We start from the raw sequence: 8,104 nt of genomic DNA, 5'->3' as shown, positions 1-8,104 counted from the left end.
TCAAGCAAACTGCAAAATGACCTTTAAAAAATGTATTAAACAACATCTCATGGAACATTTGGGACTGTGGGGGGGCACACACAAACACAAGCAAACACAAACACTCTAACACACATTCTTTTTTGGTTTTGCTATTTGTGTATTGTTGTATTTTAAATGTGTGTGACTGACCTCATCTATCAGTGTATTAGTGTTTCGTTACTTGTCATTTTTTGTGTTCTTTTGTGGACCTCGGGAAGAGTAGCTGATGCTTTTGCAAAAGCTAATGGGGACCGACCGACCCCAAATGACCGACCGACCCCAAATGACCGACCGACCCCAAATGAGCACCGACCGACCCAAAATGAGCACCGACCGACCCCAAATGACCGACCGACCCCAAATGAGCACCGACCGACCCCAAATGAGCACCGACCGACCCCAAATGAGCACCGACCGACCCCAAATGAGCACCGACCGACCCCAAATGAGCACCGACCGATCCCAAATGAGCACCGACCGACCCCAAATGAGCACCGACCGACCCCAAATGAGCACCGACCGACCCCAAATGAGCACCGACCGATCCCAAATGAGCACCGACTGACCCCAAATGACCGACCGACCCCAAATGAGCACCGACCGATTCCAAATGAGCACCGACTGACCCCAAATGACCGACCGACCCCAAATGAGCACCGACCGACCCCAAATGAGCACCGACCGACCCCAAATGAGCACCGACCGACCCCAAATGAGCACCGACCGACCCCAAATGAGCACCGACCGATCCCAAATGAGCACCGACTGACCCCAAATGACCGACCGACCCCAAATGAGCACCGACCGACCCCAAATGAGCACCGACCGACCCCAAATGAGCACCGACCGACCCCAAATGAGCACCGACCGATCCCAAATGAGCACCGACCGACCCCAAATGAGCACCGACCGACCCCAAATGAGCACCGACCGACCCCAAATGAGCACCGACCGATCCCAAATGAGCACCGACTGACCCCAAATGACCGACCGACCCCAAATGAGCACCGACCGACCCCAAATGAGCACCGACCGACCCCAAATGAGCACCGACCGATCCCAAATGAGCACCGACTGACCCCAAATGACCGACCGACCCCAAATGAGCACCGACCGACCCAAAATGAGCACCGACCGACCCCAAATGACCGACCGACCCCAAATGAGCACCGACCGACCCCAAATGAGCACCGACCGACCCCAAATGAGCACCGACCGTACCCAAATGAGCATCGACCGACCCCAAATGAGCACCGACCGACCCCAAATGAGCACCGACCGACCCCAAATGAGCACGGACCGACCCCAAATGAGCACGGACCGACCCCAAATGAGCACGGACCGACACCAAATGAGCACCGACCGACACCAAATGAGCATCGACCGACACCAAATGAGCATCGACCGACACTAAATGACCCCCGACCGACACCAAATGAGCACTGACCGACACCATATGAGCACCGACCGACACCAAATGAGCACCGACCGACACCAAATGAGCACCGACCGACACCATATGAGCACGGACCGACCCCAAATGAGCACGGACCGACACCAAATGAGCACCGACCGACACCAAATGAGCATCGACCGACACCAAATGAGCATCGACCGACACTAAATGACCCCCGACCGACACCAAATGAGCACTGACCGACACCATATGAGCACCGACCGACACCAAATGAGCACCGACCGACACCAAATGAGCACCGACCGACACCATATGAGCACCGACCGACACCAAATGAGCACCGGCCGACACCAGATGAGCACCGACCGACACCAAATGAGCACCGACCGACACCAAATGAGCACCGACCGACACCAAATGAGCACCGACCGACACCAAATGAGCACCGACCGACACTAAATGAGCACCGACCGACCCCAAATGAGCACTGACCGACACCAAATTAGCACCGACCGACCCCAAATGAGCACTGACCGACCCCAAATGAGCACCGACCGACCCCAAATGAGCACTGACCGACTCCAAATGAGCACCGACCGACCCCAAATGAGCACCGACCGACCCCAAATGAGCACTGACCGACACCAAATGAGAACCGACTGACCCCAAATGAGCACTGACCGACCCCAAATGAGCACCGACCGACCCCAAATGAGCACCGACCGACACCAAATGAGCACCGACCGACACCAAATGAGCACCGACCGACACCAAATGAGCACCGACCGACACCAAATGAGCACCGACCGACACCAAATGAGCACTGACCGACCCCAAATGAGCACCGACCGACCCCAAATGAGCACCGACCGACACCAAATGAGCACTGACCGACCCCAAATGAGCACCGACCGACACCAAATGAGCACCGACCGACCCCAAATGAGCACCGACCGACACCAAATGAGAACCGACTGACACCGACACATTGAAAAGTAGTTTTTGTTCAGTCCAAATCAGCAAACAGCAAACTGGAGAGTACAGTACAGTACATACAAGTAGAGTAGAGTATAGGTCAGTACAATACAGTACAGTAGAGAGCACAAGTATATTGAAGTTGAATTGACTGTGTTGTACTGCACTCTGCTGTACTCTACTGTACTGTACTGTGCTTAGCTGTGCAGTGATATGCAGTGATGTGGAGTGATGTGCAGTGATGTGGAGTGATGTGCAGTGATGTGGAGTGATGTGCAGTGATGTGCAGTGCTGTGCTGTATTGTGATGTCCAAACCTATGAAACATAGAGATTATTATAAATTTGGTCCGGTCATTTTTTTTACCTCTGTGTACCTATTCAGGATACATCACCATGAAGACAATGACAAGTATTCATTTCTGTATAGTACAGATCAGGGACCCATGATGTCATTCTGTTACCATTCTGTTACCATTCTGTTACCATCATGTTAATCTACTTCACTGTAGTTGAATAACCAAAATCAATGTTTTCAAACGTAAGGGGTCATATCATAGCTGACACCCACACCATTCCTTCTGTAGACATCTTTTCATCTTCATTCGGACTAGATATTTAGCCGTTTTTGGAAAACTTGGTCACATAAAAAACGGAGGGATATTTTACTGTCATTCTGTTACCAAATTTTGAATCTGCACTGTTTTTTGAGTAAATGTGTTTTTGTACTATGTCCTGTGCAAATTGTTTAAAGTAGTCATTGTGTATAGAGTTGTATGGTTTGTTTCACTTTACAATCACTGCTTCCTGTTTGGCATACTATTAAAGTGAACAATCTGAGTATCAGTGTCATTCTGTTAGCATGGAATTGACCAATTAGAACAGATGGTCACTTCTCTTTATCGTGGAAATATGTTCATGTGGGAATCATGTTATGGGTGTGTGGTAATTTTACCTTTTGTTTTAATGACAATTATTTCTCGGTTACATGAAAGTAAAGTTCCAAAGGTTTCAAAAACCATATCGCAAGCGAGGATCATTAACGTGTAGACAGAGCATGGTTGTACACATTCCTGTGCTGTCACCAATTCTTCAACTCAAACCAAAGAGGGAGCTAACCTAAAGGTAGTGGTCTAAGACACTGCATCTTAGTGCAAGAGGCATCCCTACAGTACCTGGTTCGAATCCAGGCTGCATCAGTCCCATAGGGCGGTGCACAATTGGCCCAGCGTCGTCTGGGTTTGGCCGGAGTAGGCCGTCATTGTGAATAAGAATTTGTTCGTAACTGACTTCCCTAGTTAAATAAAGGCAAAATAAGAGAATAAATAAAAACTCAGTCGTATAGAAGTCCTACCCTGATGTAATGCTGGTAACCACCAGAAGATGGTGACAGAAGCTTATAAATGCAGGGAAGGATGTCTCCAACTACAATGCTGCTTATTGACCTCTACTGCAGGGTTTCCCTAACTCGGTCCTGGGGGGCCTCCTGGGTGCACGTTTAGTTTTTTTGACCTAGAACTACACAGCTGATTCAAATAACCAACTCGTCATCAAGCTTTGATTACCGAGTTTGGGAAACTCTATTCTATAGGTTCTGTTTTCCAGGTCTAAATTAGTTCCTGATTAAAGGTTATGAATGAAGACCTATACAGTAGCGTGTGATTCTGATACAACGTCTTGTTTGACAGAATTAACGTGGCAGTTTAGGATAATTAGGTTAAGGTTAGGAAAGGGGTTAGGTTTAGCTAAAATGCTCCCCTAACCTGCTATGAACAGTCACTTCCAGTCGTAGCTGTACTCCATCTAGTCACAACCGCCTAGATGGGAATATGTATTCTTAAATATTGCGATATTCCGGCATTTTAGCAATGCTACCGTACCTGTAGACTTCTAGTCATTGCGCTAATGCTAGTTACCATTGTCTCACAAAACTACCGCTAACTTCCTTCATACTGCATGCAGAGACATACAAATGGTATCGTGTTGATCTGACTCTGGGTAAGTAAACTCCAGAATGTCACAGTCCCTTCAACTTCTACCTGGTACAGCCAGGCGACTCTAGGCCTCCCCTCTGAGTCTAGTTCCTCTCAAGGTTTTCCTTTTTTCCTTTAACATTGTGTGACAATTGATGATGTAAAAGGGCTTCGTGATTAATCTTTGATTGATTCACAATATATACCTGTTATAGGAGGAAGGCCAGGAGTTAGGGAACAAAGAGCTAACATCTGAAAGGAAGGCCCGCTGCAGGGAGTGGCATGTCGACGGCCCTGCTGCTGCTCAGTCATCAGGAGATGTACCGAGACAAGGAACTAACATCTGAAAGGAAGGCCCGCTGCAGGGAGTGGCATGTCGACGGCCCTGCTGCTGCTCAGTCATCAGGAGATGTACCGAGACAAGGAGCTAACATCTGAAAGGAAGGCCCGCTGCAGGGAGTGGCATGTCGACGGCCCTGGGATGAAGCATTTGACCCAAAGATGAGGTCAAAAGGGCATCACCGGACCAGTACCCACAATTCACCACTCAACTAAGCAACAGTAAGTTGAACTTCAGCATAGTGTGTGTGTTGATTCCTCCTACTGCCTACCCTATTTCACAACAGCAATATTAATGTACCTCAATATTTCAATTTTGTCAATTGAAGCCAAACTATGGTATCATAAGTAACGATATATGGTAAACCATACATATGAACTGTGTGTTTGTTGTGTGTCAATACATACATATGTGTTGGACAGCACTCATCACCTGATTGGTCATTTTGGAAGTTCAGAGGTCACTGGATTTCCTGGAGTCTGATAAGGCTTAACAAGGGGAGGTCATTTAACCAATTTAATTAGGAAAAAGACAATCCGATCTGGAGTGTTTGTCTTATTCTCTGGTTTCCTGGCAACTGTGTAGAACCTTGTCACTTTGTCTGAGTGTGTGTGTGGGGGGGGGGCATGCGTGCGTGCGTGTGTGTGGGAGGGGGGCGGTGCATGTGCGCGTGTGTGTGTGTGGGTGCGCGCGTGCGTGCGTGCGTGCAAAAGAGAGAGAGAAATAGCGGTTACCCATTAACAGCCTGGTTATTTAAGATGACTTTGTCTTGCTTCATTTGAAGTAAAACCTTCGCTTCACACCATCCCTTCTTTTTTAATCTCTCTCTCTCTGCCTCTCTCTCTGCCTCTCTCTCTGTCTCTCTCTCTCTCTGTCTCTCTCAATTCAATTCAATTCAAGGGCTTTATTGGCATGGGAAACATGTGTTAACATTGCCAAAGCAAATTAGGTAGATAATATATAAAGTGAATTTATAAAGTGAAATAAACAATAAAAATGAACAGTAAACATTACACATACAGAAGTTTCAAAACAATAAAGACATTACAAATGTCATATTATATATATATATATACAGTGTTTTAACAATGTACAAATGGTAAAGGACACAATATAAAATAAATAAGCATAAATATGGGTTGTATTTACAATGCTGTGTGTTCTTCACTGGTTGCCCTTTTCTCGTGGCAACAGGTCACAAATCTTGCTGCGATGATGGCACATTGTGCCAAAAATTGGATTTGTTTTCAAATTCTTTGTGGATCTGTGTAATCTGAGGGAAATATGTCTCTCTAATATGGTCATACATTGGGCAGGAGGTTAGGAAGTGCAGCTCAGTTTCCACCTCATTTTGTGGGCAGTGTGCACATAGCCTGTCTTCTCTTGAGAGCCATGTCTGCCTCTCTCGCTCTCTCTCTCTCTCTCTCTCTCTCTCTCTCTCTCTCTCTCTCTCTCTCTCTCTCTCTCTCTCTCTCTCTCAGCACTAGTCTTTGTTTGCAGAGTTATCCTCTGAGAGACGGACACAGTTAAGCGACTATAGGAGTCAGGTGAATGTTTGCTTCTCACCTTTCTTATCGCTTGCCAAGTTTGCCATTTACCCAGAGGGCCTTTGCTCTCCATTTTCTCTCTCTGTCTTTCTCCATTTCTCTCCCCGTCTCTCTCTCTCTCTCTCTCTCTCTCTCTCTCTCTCTCTCACGTTCACTATGATAGGTAAGGATATTGTTGTGTCTGTAGGCACTGTGTGTAATAAACAGGTGAAAAGGTATGTATCGTTGCAGTTGGGCCTTGTATGTTGGCTGACAATTTTATTTTAAATGGTGATGTGTTTGTTTTCAGCGTTTGTGTGTGTATACTGGGGATGAGTATGCCATTTTGCTTTGTTAGACCTTCATATCAAAGTATAGCATCTTCCCTCCAATTTCTATTATCATGACCCCTCTCTATGGGTCGAAGGTCACCGGACATGTTCGCTACGTCTCCATATCGTCTTTACTCACTCAGTCGTGACTCCCTCTGTCTCTCCCCCTGCCATGGTTCGTCGTTCATCGCTTCTCTGTCTCTTTCTAACCCCTTCCCTTCCCTCTCATCTCTGTCATTACAGATACCCTGGTGTCCCCTCCTGACCTTCTGAAACGCCCTTTGGACCCCCCCCCCCACACACACACACACTGCTCCCCTGTCTCTCCCCCCTGCCCACCCCAGTTCAAGGGCTATCAGAGTCATCACAGTTCTTCTGTCATCATCTTCATTCATCAAAGAGAGAAGAGAGTTAAGAGCCCCCCTCTCAACCAATGGCCTTTCCCCATTCAACATGTCTCCCACCCTCTTGGTTTTCTTCTGCCAATTACCTCTCTGTTCAAGCCTCCTTAGGTTGATCTCCACCAATCATGTCTCTCCATCTATGGCCTGTGTTTTGGTCTTAGTCTGTCCACCAATGACCTGTTTCACTTCAATATGTCTCTTACACATGAGAATATGGTGAGGTGTGTGTGTGTGTGTGTGTGTGTGTGTGTGTGTGTGTGTGTGTGTGTGTGTGTCTGTGTGTGTGTGTGTGTGTGTGTGTGTGTGTGTGTGTGTGTGTGTGTGGTTGAGTGCGTGAGAGCAGAACATGTCCCAGTGAAAGCATGTCTTCCCTGCACCACAACAGACACAGTGTCTAGAGAGGGAGGGCAGGAAAAGAGCAAAGTGATAAATTAGGTGGCCTAATGCGTCATCAAACTGTCACATTGAACTGAACAACAACACACGACTCCATTTTGAAAGAAACCCCAAATTAAGTGCAGGATGTGAAGCGTCATCTAGTGTTGTTCAGTCGATGATGGGTAACAGAAAGTATGCGTGTGTGTGTTTGCGTGCGTGGGTGTTGGTTGGGGGGGGGATGTTTATTAGGTGAGCATGGGTTAAACCTAACAAGTTTGGAGTAGCACTCGTCCATGTTACAGAAATAGCCACAGGAAACCAAAAAGTTCCATGGAACAGCACACCATTCCGAGTGTATTGACCCACAACTGTCCCCTCTCTTTTTGAAATAGGCGAACACCTGCAAAATCAAGATTTGTCCAAATGATCAGTCTGTCACAGGATCAAAATTCCTTGTTAATTGTCACATTCCACAGTCTGTTGACAGACACAACGATACCAGTTATGTTACGTGTGTCTGTCCACCAGAGATTATCCATCCGGTGTGGATGGAAAGGGGTGCTGACAACATCAAAGTGGTGGCTTCAATTCCTGCATGTGCCAACCACATCTAAGAGCAGCATCAAATTAGGCCCTATGATCAGACCTGCTACAAGAATTCAATATTGTACCCTCTAATACACCCAAGAAAACTCTGACGTGGAAGGATGGATGGAGGGGATCTGGTGCCACCTCTCTCT

This window comes from Oncorhynchus nerka, linkage group LG14 (genome assembly GCF_034236695.1).
Source record: "Oncorhynchus nerka isolate Pitt River linkage group LG14, Oner_Uvic_2.0, whole genome shotgun sequence".
Lineage (NCBI taxonomy): Eukaryota > Metazoa > Chordata > Actinopteri > Salmoniformes > Salmonidae > Oncorhynchus > Oncorhynchus nerka.
The sequence above is the reverse complement of the archived record's forward strand: the minus strand, read 5'-3'. Positions refer to the sequence as shown.